The 17,555-nt window shown below is 51.5% G+C and overlaps 1 long non-coding RNA gene across 1 annotated transcript in view; it reads right to left on the reverse strand.

Annotated features, from left to right (window-relative positions):
- LOC309872629 overlaps nucleotides 1-17,555 on the reverse strand; it is a 30,887-nt gene extending 13,332 nt beyond the window's left edge. The window contains exon 1 of the long non-coding RNA XR_014316028.1: nucleotides 17,338-17,555. This is a non-coding gene — a long non-coding RNA (uncharacterized lncRNA). The remainder of the gene's footprint in view (nucleotides 1-17,337) is intronic.

Raw genomic sequence — 17,555 nt, forward strand, 5'->3', positions numbered from 1 at the left:
TACACATGCTGACCCATGCAGCTGATCCCAGAGCTCCCTTACTTGCTGTCGATTGGCCAAATGGAACCGGTAACACAGGACCGGGTCAATCATGGGCTGAAGGAGAATCCGGGCCGTGTTCAGAACTGTGGTGTACCAACATGTCCGACCAACAGGGGATTATGATTAGATAACAACTCTGGGAGAGAACCCAGTTGGCCGCCTCGCTTGCTGGCTGACTCAAGGTCATGATAGCAGCTCACATCTTTTAGCCACCTACCATGGCCCGATCTGAGTGCTCTTCCTATGCCGACTCTCATAAGTGACATGCCTGACCCCTCCGTGAGAGGGAGGCTGTGCTTTTCCCCACTGTGTGCATGAGGACAGCAGGACACAGTGGTCACAGAACTAGTACACAGTCACACAAATAGTAATGGCACAGCCAGGATTTGAACCCAAGGCTGTGTTAGGAGTCCCCGGTCTCTGTTTCCTCCTAACTGAGGATAGGACGGAAGGCACTCACTGCCTCCAAGAGAACAAGCTCCATCCCCATGAGCAAGGAAGTGAGGATAGCAGGACAGAGCACACAAAGTCCCAAGGTACTCCCTGCCTTCTCTTGGCTGATGTCCACCTCTGGCCCCAAGCTGCTGAGGTTGTCCCTGGAGAGAGCAGATCATCCTGCTCTCACTGTGACTCAGCTAGGCTCAGGACTCCTGCTGCCCTGCCCTCCCGCTGAGGATCCACTCATGGATTCAACTTGGGCCTTACAGAGCCCCACAGCAGGGACAGTTATGTGGGTAAGAGCAGGGACAGTCCATGTCCAATCTCACGCGTCCTCTCTGGGGTTGTTTGATTTGAGCACTTGACTCCCAGGACACCAAGCCAGAGGCCTACTTGGTTAGGGTCCTTTAGCCAAATACAGGTCACAGGCTGGGAGTCTTCTCCAGCAGAAATGGTCTCCACCCTGACCTCTGCCTGGTCCCCTAGCATCTCAGAAAGGGACAAGCATCTTAGTGGTCCAGCTGTCTGATTTGGAGGCAGGTGGGGTGGGGGTAGAGGGAGGGGGAGGATGTAGGTCTTTAATCTTTCTCTCTGGACCAAGGGAACTGACAGTCCTGCTTTAATAAGCTCCCCCAGGCAAAGAGCTGGGGCGGGAGGCTCCCAGATGGAGCAGATTCTCCAGGATCCCTTACTAGAAAGCCAGAGATCTTTCGCAGGCATCGTGGAGTTCCTAGTCTCCAACTTGCACAAGACATTCCGAGGCCGAACTAGACAGTGGTTGCTTGATAAGTCACATCACATGTAAAATATCTCATTCCAATTAATAGCTCATACTGAAGCCAGGCACCCGTAATACAGCCACGAGGGACATTTAGTGGACAGGCGCTCTAAGATCGTTGTATGTCTGCCTGAGAGAACACACTTGCCATGATGAGCCCTACCCCAAGAGAAGGCCTGAATGTTGGAGGGCCACAGTAGCTGTTATTTGAACCCACCCTGGGGACGTGTTTGCCTCTGAGGGAGGGGGTGCCCTCTTATCTGGAAAGCTAAAAGAGAATGACACCCCTGAGACCAAGCAATCTAGCTCTGGACCCTCTAACTTGGGGAAAAGAACACATTTCCAGAACCTACCTATTTTTCCATGAAGCAAGAACTGGTAGGGACATGCAACTGCCCTTAACAGAAAACCCAACTCGAAATGGCTTAGACAACAACAGGAAATCACAAGGTAGTCAGCCCCCAGCAATGGTTAACACAGCGGCTCAAGGCCCCATGTTCTTTCCACCTCTCGGCTCTGCTCTCCTCATCCCCGCTGCCAGCCTCTGGGAGCAGATGCTCACGGTGGCTGTGAGCACAATATCAAAAAGTGTAAGAGACCATCTTCTCCTAAGAGTAGGAAAGAATAAGGAATCCCCTGGAGCACCCCCAGCAGACTGCCCTTATATCTCATTGGCGAGGACTGGGTTACATGTCCATGCCTAAGCCCATCACAAGCAAAACAAATGGGACAGCCAGGATTGGCTGAAGTCAGTCGGGAACCACTTCCTGAAGCTAAGGATGGGCCCAGCCTGGCTGAAGCAGGAGGCTGGGGGGTGGAGGGGTGAGGAGGGGGGGCAGGGAGTGAACGCTTGAACTAAATCAGGGGTATTAGTGAGGAAGAAGCTACATTCCAGCTGAGATGGCCAACCCCAGGAGCTAGCAGATGGCAGGCAGCAGACGCATATAGCCCTTTACCTTTTAGGGGCTTGCCAAAGGGCACAGGGCTCTATGTGGCAAAGCCCGAACTCAAAACCCACAAAGAGGCAAGCAAAGTGCTAAAGATATGCTGGGCTTGTTCAGGTATCCTCCAGGATAGCCCCCGCGAGGAAGGGCCTGCCTTCTCCGCGAACAGTCTATTTTGTCATCCTGAAAGCGAGGGCCATTGCAATAGCTTTCTGAGACCAGGGACCTCCCCCCCACCAACCCACCCCACCGCAGTCCGTGGCGAACCCGCAAGTCCCACCTCTGGCAACATCCAGCCAGCCCAGCTCTCACACCACAGCTGTGTTTTTCCACCTCTTCTGTACAAAATAACTGCACAAAGTCTGACGGTTTTTTTCCCTGTCCACATTTGATTTATGGCTACAATTACAAGCTCTCCTTCACTCCATCTGCATGCCAACAGATAGCTTTTGCAAGTCAGCACGGCTGCCATCTCAGCCCCTCTCTCGGGTCCTCACGCTCAGAGATATGGGGCCCTGCCCACTGCTCCCCCCTGCCACCCCCGCCCGCAACTGGCTGAGTCTGGGCTGCCTGGGACGCATCCGAGTTGGATGAGCAGCTAAATGATCTCTTTCAACAGAAACTCTGAAAGATAGGATAGGCTCCTCTCTCTACCCAGCATCCATGTGGGATGAATCAGGAAACCCTGTCTTGCAGCCTAGCCAAGCCAGCCTTCCCAATGAGATCTTTACCAAATGCTCCAAAGGGTTCCCATATTTAAGAGCAGACCAACCTCTGGGCCAAAGCTTCTCTTCCCCCCCTTCTCACCGCCCCTTCCTAAAATAACCACTCTGGAGTCAGGGTCTCTGGGTTGAATCCTGACTCTACTTCTTGAACAAGTTACTTGCCTCACTGTGTCCCAGGTTCCTTCTGTAAAACTGGGGCTAATGATAGTCCCTACCCTACAGAGCTACTCTTAGATTGAGTAGGATTAGATATAAATCCTTGGTTTGGTGTCTGACTGTTCTTTACCTGTCAGTTTTCATTATTACTATTATTTGCATTTATTTTCTAATCTAGAGTAACCGTTACCTCTCGCTGAACATGTAATGCTGCCGGGCACAGCCCAGATTGTCCCCACATAGCATCACAGCCACCCGGGAAGACAAGGCCCCTGTCTTGCAAATGAGCAAACCCAGGCCCACAGAGCTAGGAACTTGCCTAAGCTCTTGTAGTTGGGAAGTGAGAACACAGAAATTGCAGCCCAGAGTTGCCACTTTTCCACGACACCAACTGCCTTGCAACTCCATTTTATCTGAGTAATATATGTATATATTTGGCGGGGAGAGGGGATTTAGAGAAATTGAAGAAATGTGAGATGTGGGGAAAGAACATCACTCAGTTGGGATACAATGCCACAGTTCTAAGGTCACCAGGCATCCTGGGCCTCCTCTAAGAACGCAGGCACTGCAGAACCCTCTAGACCTCCCCCATCTGCCACCTGATTCTCCACAATGAGCCTAGAAATGGTAAAAAGAAAATGGCCTCCAGGGCCTTCATGGAAACAGTCAAATAAACAAAACAATAAAAAGCAAGGCCCCCCCACACAAAAAAAGCCAGGTAGGCATGTTAGGGCTTGGGGAGAGGTACAGGTGTGGCCCTTGGCTCCAGCGGGGAGAATGTTCTCTCTGTCCCCTCCCACTGCCCTCCTAAGCCAGTTCAAGGATGTCATTTGGGCCAATGTGTTAGTGGGTTGGGGTCACTGTGCCTATTTAAAGACCTCATGCCCTGGGGCCGGGCCCCTTGCAGGCCAACACAAAGCAGTGCTGAGCTCAGAGCTTAGCCCAAAGAGGAAAGGCCCATGGATAGCTCTCCCTTCAAACAGATGTTTCTCTGTGTGCACCCTCACCCCCCTTGTTGCAAGTAGCCCTAGACAGCTCTTTCTCCCACCTTCTTCCCTCAGCCCCACGTGCTGCAGTCAGACAAGGTGAGCCTGCCTCTGTTCCAGGAAGGCCCACCCGCTCGCCCCCACTGCTTCTGTGCTGGCTTCTGTGGCATTAGGGGGAAGGGGCCCTTGGGGCCAAGGCTCTGGGGCCTGACTCCCTAAGGAAAAAGGTCATTAAGTGTTGCTGCCTAACTCTGGGGTCAAAGCTCCAACCAGTGACAAACTATCCCTATTACTTCCCTTCATCTTTTTCTGTGAGCAGCCTGGAGGTTGGGAATGATTAAATGCCTTCAGGGCCCTCTGGTCTGACACCCATCTTACAGCCCTCTCATCTCGCCGTGCCATCCAGAGCAGGTGGTGGGAGCTATACTGCAAAAAGAAGAAAAAGGAAGAGAAAAGGGAGGGCCGGCTGTGCCCTTGAGCCTCTGGAGATAAAAGGTTGTGTCTTTGGCCCTTGGGAGTTTGCAGCTGAAAAGCAGTCCTGACATGTGGTTCCCAACCCCAACAGCAACTTAACTCCACTCAACTCGGCAGGGGGACAAGGCATGAGAACTGGAGGCTGGAGGACAGAGGATGCGGCAGGGGAGGGGGAGCTGCTGCCGTGGAGAGGTGCAGAGGGAGAATGTGTCTTGTGCCCGATGGAGCTCACATGCACCTGGACTTAGATGAGACCCTTTCCTGCCTAGAACACCAGTTCTCACCACAAGGCCACTCTGACCAACTGCCTGCATGTCACACGGAAGATCAGAGCATGACTTCAGACCTTTGGTCTTTGGGGTGAGGATGTGAGAGCCCAGGCAGGTTGTGGCTGGGGATGGAGGATGGGGAGCAGAGGCCAGAACTTCAAAAATGGGTGCCTGCGTGGAGAGGGTGTGGGGGTGGATGGGGCTCTGGAGAGAGGAGGGGAGGCCTCCGGGAACACAGTGTTCTCAGGAAACCGCAGTTCCTATGATAAAAACTGGCTCCTTGCCTCGGAGAAACTTCCTTAATCTGAACTGCAGGGCCTTGGTGCGGGCAGACCATGTGGGGGCCTCACCGGAAGCCCACCCTGACTCCACTTGTGCAGATGAGCACCTGGAGGTGAGGGACCGAGGCTGAACCCCAGGTGACACCTCAGAGGGGCTGACTTCCCAAGTGGTACAGTCCCCAAACTGTGATTGCGGGGACCTGTCTTCTTGTCCCACCTGAGTCACTCACGACATGGATAAGTTGGGGGGGGGCATGAGCTGCTTGGGACCTCAGTTTCCTTGCATAAAAACAAGAACATTGGATCTCAGGGTCCCTTTCAACTTCAAGGTTCTAGAATTCCACTTTGGAACGAGTTGATGCCACATTAATACCTGATGTGTGTTCCTGCACTGGTTTATATTTGAGTGTCCTCCATGCTATCATGGCAAGAAAGGGCAGCCTTTCTCCCTCGGACAGGCAGACCTTCCTGAGGAGAGGCCTGTGACTCCCTAATAGGAGCTGAATCTCCTTCTGCCTCTGAATTAAATTCAACTCACTAAACATTTTCTGGGCCATGCCATGTACCTGGTTCTGTACTGAGCATCACTGAACTCAAGGAACTTCCCTTCCAGGAATTCTTAGTCTAGTAGGGAAGACAGATAAGAAAACCTCACCAAGGTAAGGGTAAGAGAGCAGGTCAGGGAAGAAAACATTTTCCTGGGTCAAGGAGGTCAGGGAAAAAGTTTCAGAGAGGAGATGGCTCTACACTGGGTTTTGAAGGATGAGTAGGAGTTCAATAGGCAAACCAAAATGAAAAAAAAAAAAAAAACAGAAACAAAAACAAAATCTGAAGGCAGAGGATATAGAATATGCAAAGGCATAGAAGTATAAAAGAGCATGGTGCAGGGAAAACTTCAGGTTTTGAAATGGAATGAATATAAAGTAAAGAGGGATACCCGTCGTGAGGCTGAAGCTAAGTGAGGGCAAAGCATGAAGGCCTAGTGAACAGCCTAAGGAGCTTATGCTTTGTCCTGAGAGCTGTAGGGAGCTACTGAAGGGTGGGAGATAGGAGAACATGATATAAAGATCCGTTCCTCAGAAGAAACAGATCTTCACATCTATCCTGTAGTGTGGAGGACAGATTGGGGGCAGTGTATGCTACTGGGAGCTATTGCAATAGCCCAAGGAAGAAGCAAGAAGGGCTGGATGACAGTTGTGATGGTAGGAATGGAGAGGAAGGTGTGGGATCAGCAGCCATTCAGGAGAGAGAGGCAGCAGGAGCAGAAATCACAGAAGTAGTGTCCTGGCCCACCTCTCTAGCCTCCTGGGCAAAGTCTGCTATGGGGCTAGAATAGCATCTCAGAAGCCCCCCTGAGGCTTTTCTGAAGGCAGCACCTACCTGAGTTTGAGGGGTTCCTGCCCTTCCTCCTCCAGCGTCCCCCATTCCAGTATGCTAGGTGGGTTTTTTTTTTTGTTTTTTTTTGTTTTTTTTCTTCTTTGGAACTTACAGTGTGTTTAGACCTCTCTGACGTAATAGGCCATTAAGGGCCCAAGGAGTCTGTCAGGAGTAGCCCAGAACACACCCTCCCCTGGCCTGGCTCAGGGTGTTTGAGCAAGTTGTTTAAAACACAAACATCTGGCGCGCCTGGGTGGCTCAGTGGGTTGAGCCTCTGCCTTTGGCTCAGGTCATGATCCCAGGGGCCTGGGATCAAGTCCTGCATGGAGCTCTCTGCTCAGCAGGGAGCCTGCTTCTCCTCATCTCTCTCTCTGTCTGTCTCTCTGCCTATTTGTGATCTCTCTCTCTGTCAAATAAATAAATAAAATCTTAAAAAAAAAAAAAAAAAAAACACACAAACATCCAAAGCAGGGCTGTCTCCATGACATGGCTTCTGCCCACTGAGGCTCACTTTTATTTGCTTATATGCCAAATGGGGTCTGCATTTGCTGTCGATTTCACCTTGCCCCTCACCCCCAGCTCCTCCCTCCCTCTTACCTCACAACCCTCATTTCTGCCCTTGGACCCGTCAGACCTCTGCGACCCCTCTGCCCAGCCGGCCTCTCCCCTCCTGGACCAGGAGCCCTCACAGCGCCAAGCATCTGCTGGGAGTTAAGGACTTGTCACTGCAAGGAGATCAGCTCCTGCTGGGACTGGGGCAGGCCCAAGAGAGCTGGACGTTGAGTCTAGCTATGCCCTCCTGCCCTGTGACCTCTGGCAAGTACTGTCACCTGTCCATGCCTGTCTCCCCATCTGGGTAATGGGGGTGTTCACAGCAAGGCTGTGGTGAGGACTTGCAGCAGAAGAGACCTGGGAGCAGAGTTGAGCGCTAGATAATAGTGAGCAGCCATTATCGTCATTGGGTGCACTAGGCTTCCTTATGAAGGAAGGTGCCCTTTGGCCCACCAGGGGGTCTGTGCAGGGAAAAGGGGTGAAGACCATCCCCCTTCCCTTCAGACGCAAAGCCAGCCTGCCCTGCTCACAGCCCAGGGGGTGTCTGATACTGACTGGACAAGATAAGGTAGGGGACAGTCTTGTGGGCATAGGCACCCATCTGAGGGCGAGTCAAATACCTTTTTGCTGTAAACATGCAGTTCCAGGGGTGGGGGGTGCCGAGACCTGGCCCTTGTGTCTGGTCCGCTGTCCAATCCCTGGAGCCTCGTCTCTGTTCCCCAGGCCAAGCCCTCTCCTGCTCCAGCCCTGCCTTGGCCATCACCACCCCATAGTTCCTCAGAGAACTGTGAGCTTGCCGCTGGACAGAGGGACAGGGACACCCCTGGTCTGAGGCTAATGTGGCCAGTCTTCTGCTGGGGCTGCCATGTTCTCCATTTTTCCCCTCTGCTGTCCTTCTTCACTGCAAGTTCAATCTCCCACCATGGTCCTTATCGGTCAGTATATAGGATTTCTACCACCAATATCGTAAATTTGTTCTCTTGCTTCCTACCCCAGGACATAGTACTGAGTCCCCTCCATCAGCTTTGCCCCAGGAGGCGTTCTGGCCTATTCCTCTTTCCCGATTCCCCGGGCTCCCATCCATCCCCACCCTGCCCACCCTCCCTCAGCCCAGGAGCCTGCTACCCTTCCTTCATTCCTCACTCCCCGGAAGCTGGCCCTGCAGGAGACTACCTGCCCCCAGGGTATTGGTCCTAGGTGACCATGCCTAAGGGAGGGACGGGTCTAGTCTTGAGACCACTCCTGGGGGCTTGACCTCAGATAGGCCTTGACCTGTAGATAGGCCCTGGTTTTTAAATTATCTATAAATGGGGTACCTGGGTGGCTCAATGGGTTAAGCCTCTGCCTTCAGCTTGGGTCATGATTCCAGAGTCCTGGGATCGAGCCCCGCATCGGTCTCTCTGCTCAGCGGGGAGCCTGCTTCCGCCTCTCTCTCTGCCTGCCTCTCTGCCTACTTGTGATCTCTGTCTGTCCAGAAAAGAAATTATCTATAATTAATATTGATCATGTGACTTAGCCCTTTTTTATCAAAGGGCTCGTTTATTCCTTGCAACAACTTGGCATTAGAGATAGGCCAGGCTGAAGACTCTACTTGTGAGTGGCCCCACTTGGGAGTCAAATGAAATCTCAGACTTCTCTACCCACCTAGGTTTCCTAGTGTCCACATTAGTTAACGGCTATGAAGGATGGGAAACAGGGTGGAGCCCCCCTCATTTCAGACAAGAGCGGCCCCAAGGCGTTGCCTGCGGCTGCCTCAAAGGTAAGGGCCACACCTTCTCCAGACCAGAACACTTCCCAGCAAGGCCCTGTCTTCCCTTCTCCAGATGCCTCATGCCACCCACTACGGAATGAAGCAGAATGACACGAGTGTGCCTCAGCCACTGCTTTTTCTGGGTGACTGATGGGCAGAACGACCTTGGACTCATTTCCCCCTCTGAGGCCCTTTCTCTCAAATAAGGCCCTTTATTTGGTTCTAGGGAAGACCCGACTGTGGGGGTCTGGGGTCCACTGGCTGGAGGAGGGACAGAGAGCACAGCCACATATCCGACCAGAGCCCCTCTCTCTGTACAGGCACCTCCTCTGTGCCCAGAGATGAGTATGGCTGTGGCAGGGCTCACACAGGGCCAGGGGCCCAGCCTGCAGGTAAGCACAAGACGACAGGGGACTCTGCCTGTCTCCTCTCCTCATTTGGTCACCAGCCACCAAAATTTTCATCTCTGCTTCATCCAGCCCAGCTGCTTCTTTTGTTCTCCTCCCCATGAGTCCTAAAGCTTAGAGAGACCAGGATTGGAAGGGTATGTGAGTACAGGATCCCTATGGCCAACAGACAGGGTCTCCTTCCAAATCTGCCATTTTGGGCTGCTCCCTCTGATCTCTTCCTCCTGTCTAGATCAGTAGGTCTGAAGGTAAGCTGTCCTTCAGCTTACCTTCCGAGCTAACCTCAGTTCTCACCTCCTCCAGGAAGACTTCCCTGATTCCTAGCATGATGCTGTCCCCCTTCTCAGAATTCCTGGGCAAACAGAATCTGTAGCAGAAACCTGCTGTGGGCCATGCCCTCTGGTTGTGTGTGGAAGTCACTGGGGCTGTTCTCAAATACTCTGGCTCTCTCTCTCCTTCTGGACACTTGGAAAAGGTGTACATCCCCAGCCACCTGAATCCAGGTGGAGTTGTGTGACTTGCTGTGTGAGTGGAAATGACCGGAGTCACTTCCAGCAAGACAGTTTTAAAGTCAGTATGCACTTTTCCACGACAACTGTCAAAGTTCCCAATAATGGCATCCCGGGTCCCGGACTGACAGTAGGCACAGTCCCTACAGACCTGTAAACTTTATTTATTGTTTTAAACCACTAAGATTTTTAGAGCTTTCTGGTACTGTAGCATACTCTAGCCTGTCTCACTTGGTACGTGGTATGAACCACTACTTACCAGCTTGAGATACAGAACAAGTGTGTGGTTCCTTAAAGTTTTCATTCAAATTATAAAAACTTTTGATCCTTCAATCTGCTGGCTGGGCTGTGGGTCCTCAAGGTTCATAGGGCAACTTCTCCAGAGTCCCTGGAGGCTGTGGGGTTCGTGCCAGGCTGGACCTGATCTCCTAGTTCTGAAAGTCCTTCATGACATAGCATCCATCTAGAGCGTGCTTGTCCCTCTTGGTCACCCAGGCCACTACTTTCATCTCCTTTTATCTTTTCAATGACTTATGTCAGAGATTTATCGTAGTCCTTCCGTGCCACTGGGTCTCAGTCCCAGGACTATCTGGTATACCCTGATTTGTTTCAGTAACTTAAACCCTCAGAGAGAAGGGTTCAAGAGCAGATCTTGACTCTCCCAACAGGGCCGCAGGCTCAGTATGCACCACCAGCCACCGCTGCACTGACACCACAGCCACGCCCACTTCATCAAGCAACCGTCAAGCTCCTTATCTATCTGGCCACGGGAAAAGGTGACACAGCTCGGCTCCCTGTGCCCACAGGGCTGGACTCAGGCCCAGAGGGATCGAATACCCAGCCACACCTTCTCCCAGAACCATGGGTGGCTACTGACCTCACGCTTGTGTATCTGGCTCCCAGAACTGTGCAAGCCTGCTCTAGGACACAGCAACATCTTTTCTAAATGAAAGTTTGCTGCCCGAATGGCCCCTTTTCCCTGCATCTCCACCCCAGGATAAGAATTTAAAGCCCTCCTTCCTGAGGCTTTCAACGTGGGACTCTTGGCTCCTGGCTGAACAGACAGCCTGCGGCATGTCCCCATCACCCTTGAACGTCACAGGGCCCGCAGTGAATGTAGGCTAGACGCTGATAGCAGGGAAGGAGTCTGATCCCTTGGCGCCAGCCTCTCAGGCACAGCTGAAGAGACTCGGGCTGCCAGCGGGGACCACAGCAGCTTCTCCTTCAATCTCTGGCCATGAGCCCGGGCCAGGTGACAGGGAAGGTGAGGGTAGGGACAAGGAGAAAGGGGGCCGCCAGTGGCCAGCGATGCTTCTGTGCCCAAGATGGTGGTAGGATGCGGCCCCAACAGTCTAGAACCCTCTCTGGCCGTTCCTTTCCACTGGAAATTTCTGTCCCTCCACTCCACACCAAGATATTCCCCCCCAGCCCCACCCTCAACACACCAACTTCACTTTGCACAACCAGCAGATTCCTGAAAGGAGGCCAGGAAATTGGGTTTTGGGAAATCATACCCTGTTCCGAATGCCCAGTGGGGAATGTTATGTTGAAATACGTCTTCCGTAAATCCTTTCATGGAGTAACACCCCTGCTGCCAGCCCCGCACACAGGTCAGAGGGGTTTCCCTAGGGTGCTCCTCTAGTTCCTAAATTAAGGAGCTTTTCCCCATCAGGCTCCCCTGGGTTGGAGGTTCAGGCCAGGCTGGGGGGCTCCTCCATCTCAGAGAACATAAAGGACAAATAACGAGCCATTCGCCCTTTGCCGGCAGGACCTCAGGCCCCGCAGCACTGTGAGTCACAGGCGATGAGTCACCGTGCATTGTTTGTGCTGGTGATCCTGGGAGGAAGGAGCCAGACTGCAGAAGTTGACTTTTCTCCTCTTGCTCTGGGTCTGTGAGGATCCGTGTGTGCGTGCCTGCGTGGATGTGTGTGCGTGCCTGCGTGGACGTGTGTGCCTCAACCCCTCTGAGTGCATGTAGGGCAGCACGTACCTGGAAAATTGCAATTTCCCAACACATTTGGGGTAAGAATGTCCTTCAGTCACAAGCTTGTGCCTTAAAGCTAGCAGGGATGTGAGCTCTACGGGCATAGGCTTCTGGAACCACCCCTTAGTGGTACAGGGGGATATGGGACCCGTCCCTGCGACACTGCCCCCACCCTCCTTCTGGGAATTGCCCTCTGCCCATCAGGTGTCAGCCTTGTCCAAACAGGCGTCCCCAGCTCTTGCCCCACCGACACCATTGACAAAGCCAGGAGTGGGCTCAGGACTCAAGAAATGGGAATGGAGACTAAGATTCCAGCTCCGGTCCCACGGGCTCCCTGACCAGAACCCTAGCTTCTGGCTGTGTTCCCCAGCCTGTAGTCTGGAAAGCAGAGAAAGCAGGCTGCTGGAGAGTAGAAAGCAGATGTCCAGAGGAGCCGAGATGGCGGAGCCTTTCTGAGACATGCTGCCTTTTGGTGCCTCTGCCCCGCACATGCTATTTCCCTGGGCCAATGCCTGGTGCCTACCCATACTGTGTCCTCACGCTACAAAACCAGCTCAGAGTCCCCTCCTCAGTGAGGCCTTTCCCAAGTCCCCCAAGCAGGGTACCCCCTCCCCACTCTGGGACCTCCCTTCTCTTCCTACTGCAGTTTTGTCCTCCCCACCCCAACTGCACTCCTTAAAGGCAAGGCATGTGGCTCATTTATCTTTGGACACCTCACTACTTCGCACATAATAGGGGCTCCATAAACACTCCGGGGCTGATGTCCCAAGGCAAGTGTTGACCTTGATTCTCTTGGCTCCCTCAAGTGAGTGAAAAGAGTGGGGTTTAACCTTGGTGTCTTCTGCTTCTAGGAAGCTGAATTCTCCTTGGCTTACAGTGTTGAGAGCAGCCAGTTTCCTTCAAATGCCTGCCCCCACCCTACCCTGGGGAAACTGAGGCAGGAAAGCATCTATTTCCTGATCCAGGGAACATTCTGAGGAACATGAACCCTGTGGGCTGATGGGCTTGTTTCTGAATTGGTCCTGAAGCATTTGGCTATCAGTAACTAACGCCCCTTGGGGCCGGCTTCAGGGAACTCCATTAAGGAATCAATGGTGTCCTTTTTAAAAAATTTTTCTGAGAGAGAGAGAGTGAGCACTCAAGCTCACAGAGGGTCAGAGGGAGAGGGAGAGAGAATCTTAAGCAGACTCTATGTGCAGTGTAGAGCCCAACACAGGGCTTCTTCTCAATAACACTGAGATCATGACCTGAGCCAAAATCAAGAGTCTGATGCTTAACCAACTGAGCCACTCCAGAGCCCCAGGAATCTCTGGTGTCGTAAGCCAAGGACGAGGGTCTTAGAAATCTCTCCCAACATTTCCTACACACAGTGGTGCCTGTACATTTTTACAAATATGAAATTGAGCTATAGATCCACTCTTGTGACCTGTTATTTTCATTCGACAATAAACTACAAACATTTTTTCATGCTAATAAAACCAAATCTAAAATTACATTCACTATTGGTAGTAATCCCATCCTAAGGACACATCAGGGTTAAAAGAATGTTGACAACAGCACTAGGAATGCATACCATTGGCCATGCATCTTGACTGATAATCTCCACCTGATGAGATGTTTACAAATGCACTGCCGCACTAAAGGGTTTTTCAAGTTTTCTGTTGCGTGATACCCAGCTGCTCTCTGTTGAAACTCTGCCCCCCTCTCCAGCAGTCTGTAAGAGTGAGACTCCCTCACGCCTCCCATTATTCTGCAAATGGTTTTCAAAGAGTCAATCAGCCATAAGAGATCAATTTTTCCCTTCCCTGCTTAAAATATGGCTTCACAGCAATCAGTCCATAAGAAATAAATTCTTCCCAGGCCATCTGTGTGTCTCAGTCAGTAGAGTGTCTGACTCTTGATTTCAGCTCAGGTCATGACCTCAGGGCCATGAGACTGAAGCCCATGTCAGTCTCCACGCTCAGCGGGGAGTCTGCTTGAGATTCTCTCTCTCCCCCTCTGTCTGCCCCTCCCCCTGGCCATGTATACATAAACACACACACGCACGCATACACACACACACACACACACACACATTCTCACTTCACTCTGTCTAAAACAAATAAAATCTTCTAAAAAAAGAAAGAAAGAAAGAAAGAAAAACTCTTCCCTGCTTAAAATATAGCTTCACAGGAGAAAATCCAAACTCACTGGAGGGGGTCTGACACCTATCCAAAAGCTTCTACCAACTTGCCATGCATGAGACATGATCCTTCTCATTTAATGCCACAAAGTAGATTCTACTGTTCCCGTTTGACAGATAAGCAAGTGAAAGTCCAGAGAATTGGGTGACTTGCCTAGGATCATGTAGCCAGGAAGTGGCCAGAGTCAGGCCTGACCCGAGGTCTGAGGACAAGGCCAGGACCTGCCTCCTCGTGACTCCTGGAGACACAGACCTTCCAGCCTCATCCCATCCTTACCCTGGTCAAGTCCCCATGCTTTAGCCATACCAATCCCATACAAAGTGGTACACCCAATGTTAGCATGGGCACTGCCAGATGGTGGAATCAGGATGATTTTTTTTATATTGCTCATCTGTACTTTCTGCTAAAGTATTATTTTACTTATTTAATAAACAGAAAATTTTTAAAAATTAAAACAAAATCCATTTTCTTCATTTCTCTTGAAGAGTCCCCACCCATGTCCCTAAACACACACATACACATGCATGATCACACGCTTGCATACTGTCACAGCCTGGGATTGGTGGGCCACAGGCTGTTGGCAGAAGGGAGCACAGCATCTCAGAAGCATCCCGTTACCTTCCAAGGGGAGGCTGGGCCATGCTCACCCACAGTCAAGTCTCCTACAAGAGGACACTGCCTTTGAGGACATCCCAGAGCTACTGCTGGCCTTTCTTTCCCCTAGAGACCTGACCTGCCCTGACTCAGGCCAGCTGTCTCTGGCACAGACCCTCAACCAGTCAGGCCCTGGGGAAACAGTTGGTCCCAAATGACTCCAGTGGCTGTAACTAAATGGCCAGGCCTTCCAAAACAAGCAAAGAGAAGCTGAGGGAGCCAGGACTGCCAGCATCAACGAGGAGTCAGTTGAGGGCAGCAAGTGGGGGACAGGGCCTGGGAACATGTTGCTCAGGGGGAGCCAGGAAAACAGCAGCAAGGGCTGGTCTAAGAAAAGGGTAGAAACAGGAACCTTTCCTATGGATGTGTTTCCCACATCCACACATGTATACAAGAACACACTCTTTCTGGGTCTTGTGCAATATACGTAAGGCCTATAGAGGAAATGGTGGGTGGATGGATGGATGGATGGATGGTTGGACAGACAGACAGATGGATGGATGGATGGATGGTTGGACAGACAGACAGATAGATGGATGGATGGAGGGAAGAATGGATGGGGGAGGGGTTGGAGAGAAGGGTGGGTGGGGCAGGGGTGGAGGGAGGGAGGGGTAGATGGAGAGAAGGAGGGATGAGGGATAGATGGATGGTTGGACTGACAGACGGATGATGGAGGGATAATGGATGGATGGAGGAAGGGATGAGGGATGGATGGATGGTTGGACTGATGGACAGACAGGCAGATGGATGGATGGAGGGAGGGATGGATGGTTCAACAAATCAATGAATGCATATGATGATGGATAATGAGTAAATAGTTCCTCTGGAGGTCAGTAATACCAAAGTGAATCAAGATCACAAAGATGTTCATGCTCCTCTAGTCCTTAATCCCACTTTTGAGAATGTTCTCTAAGAAAGTAATTTAGAGGAAGAAAATTGCTCTAACCCCAAAAGGTTGCAATAGCATTGCTTCTAATGCAGCAAACCAGAATGGCCTAAGTGAGCAACAACCCAAGGCTAATTAGTAAATTAACAGCAAAATGTTATATTATGTAGCTATTCCAATGATAACCAGAATGACCATAAAAAAGGTAACCATATTCCTGAAATAGTATTAAGTAAGAGAAGAATTTAAAATGTGTAGGTTTGTAGAGTCATATTCAAAGTCAGGAGTGGGGGTGGTACCTGGGTGGTTCAGTCAGTTAAGTGGCTGAACCTTGATTTCAGCTCATGTCATGATCTCGGAGTCCTGGGATTGAACCCCATGTTGGTCTCTGTGCTCAGCCAGGAGTCCACTCAGGGATTCTTTACCTCCCCCCATGCATTCTCTCTCTCTCAAATAAATAAATAAATCTTTTTTTTTTTTTAAAGATTTTATTTATTTGACAGAGAGAAATTACAAGTACACTGAGAGGCAGGCAGAGAGAGAGAGAAGGAAGCAGGCTCCCTGCTGAGCAGAGAGCCCGATGCGGGACTCGATCCCAGGACCCTGAGATCATGACCTGAGCCGAAGGCAGCGGCTTAACCCACTGAGCCACCCAGGCGCCCAATAAATAAATCTTTAAAAAAAAAAAAGTCAGGAGGAAAGGTATTTTGGTGGCTGGAACAGCACAGCTAGGACATTAGATTTGTATTCCAGCCCACTTGCATCTCAGGTCTTTAAATGCCTTTAGCCCCACTTTCCATATCCATCAGTAAGCCAGCCCCATCTTCTGGACGGGAGGACTGCATTAGCTCTTACACGTGAGGGTGTTTGGTAAACTGCAAAGCTCATTACATGCTAGTCCAAATTATATATGCCTCTGGGTTGAGATTAGAAGGAAAACAAAATAAATTGGTGGGGTTGGATCTGGAACAAATGTAAATTAAAACAAAAACAATACACTATTTCACCCCATAAATATACAAAAAGTACACACAAAATGCCCTCAACACATGATGAGATTAAACGTGAACTCTCTTGCCCACCTTGACGAGGCAGAGCTGGGCCAGAGACATAGAGGAATTGTGGGAGGGGCCCCTGGAGACACGGGCTCTACAGCCTCCAGTTCCCCGGTCGGTCGAGGACCGAGAAATTCAGAATCCAAATTCACGGAGCTGCGAGCAGGGGCAGCTTCGTGGCTGCTAAGACGACAGCAGCCCTCAGACTGGACTGGGTGCTCGGAGGGAACAGGGCTTCCTGGCAGGTAAAGGCGATGGGCCTACAATCACCCAACAGTGGCGGCCTCAGCCCCAGCTCACAGCTGTGTGGAATTCAGCTCGTGGGACCTACTTAGCTCCTGCTGCAGATAAAATTGAGTTTGTGCAAGCGTGTGAGGCCTGTGGGGACGAAGCAGCACTCAGGTGGCTCAAAGGAACCACCACCAGCAGGCTCTAGGTTTTCACTTGCGTGACCTCCAAGAAGGAAATACAGTCACCTCCTTTAATAGATGGGGAAGCAGAAGCCGCAGGGCACAGTCTGGGGGAAGTGAGGGCCGGGGGTGGGAGGAGCAGTTCTCCAGGGACCCGGGTCCTGGCTGACTCACTGGGCCTGGAGGTCCACTTTGCAGTCTCTGTTACTCACTGCCGGAGACTATGACTTAATTCCCCGTGGGCGATGCCACCAGGAACACTAGGAGATGGGAGATGACTGTGACACAGGGGCTAAAAGCCTCAATTACCCTTCATGACAGGAACACAGGACATTTTTATGGAGAGAGAAATTTTTGCCTCGTAAATCTCAGCCTGAGCGGCTGGTGACCATGGTTACATCCTGAGGCACAGACAGAAGCAGCCTGCAGAGGCGGGGCATTTCCACCCCCCACCCCCAACCCGCCCCAGCCTCTCACCTGCTCATTAAGCCCCAGGACAGTATTCTGGTGGAGCACTCAGGGGTCAGCCAGGATTAGGCTGGGGCAGGTAGCAGGAAGGGCCAGAGTTCAGGTACATCTCTACCTCCCAGCCTGGGCTTCTGGTGGGGAAGGGTGGGGGAGGGGGCTGGAGCTTCAAAAGGTCCCAGATCCCCAGGTCCACCCCCAGAGAGTCTGATGTAACTGGCCTGGGTGGA

Source organism: Mustela nivalis (assembly GCF_964662115.1).
Source record: "Mustela nivalis genome assembly, chromosome: 8".
Lineage (NCBI taxonomy): Eukaryota > Metazoa > Chordata > Mammalia > Carnivora > Mustelidae > Mustela > Mustela nivalis.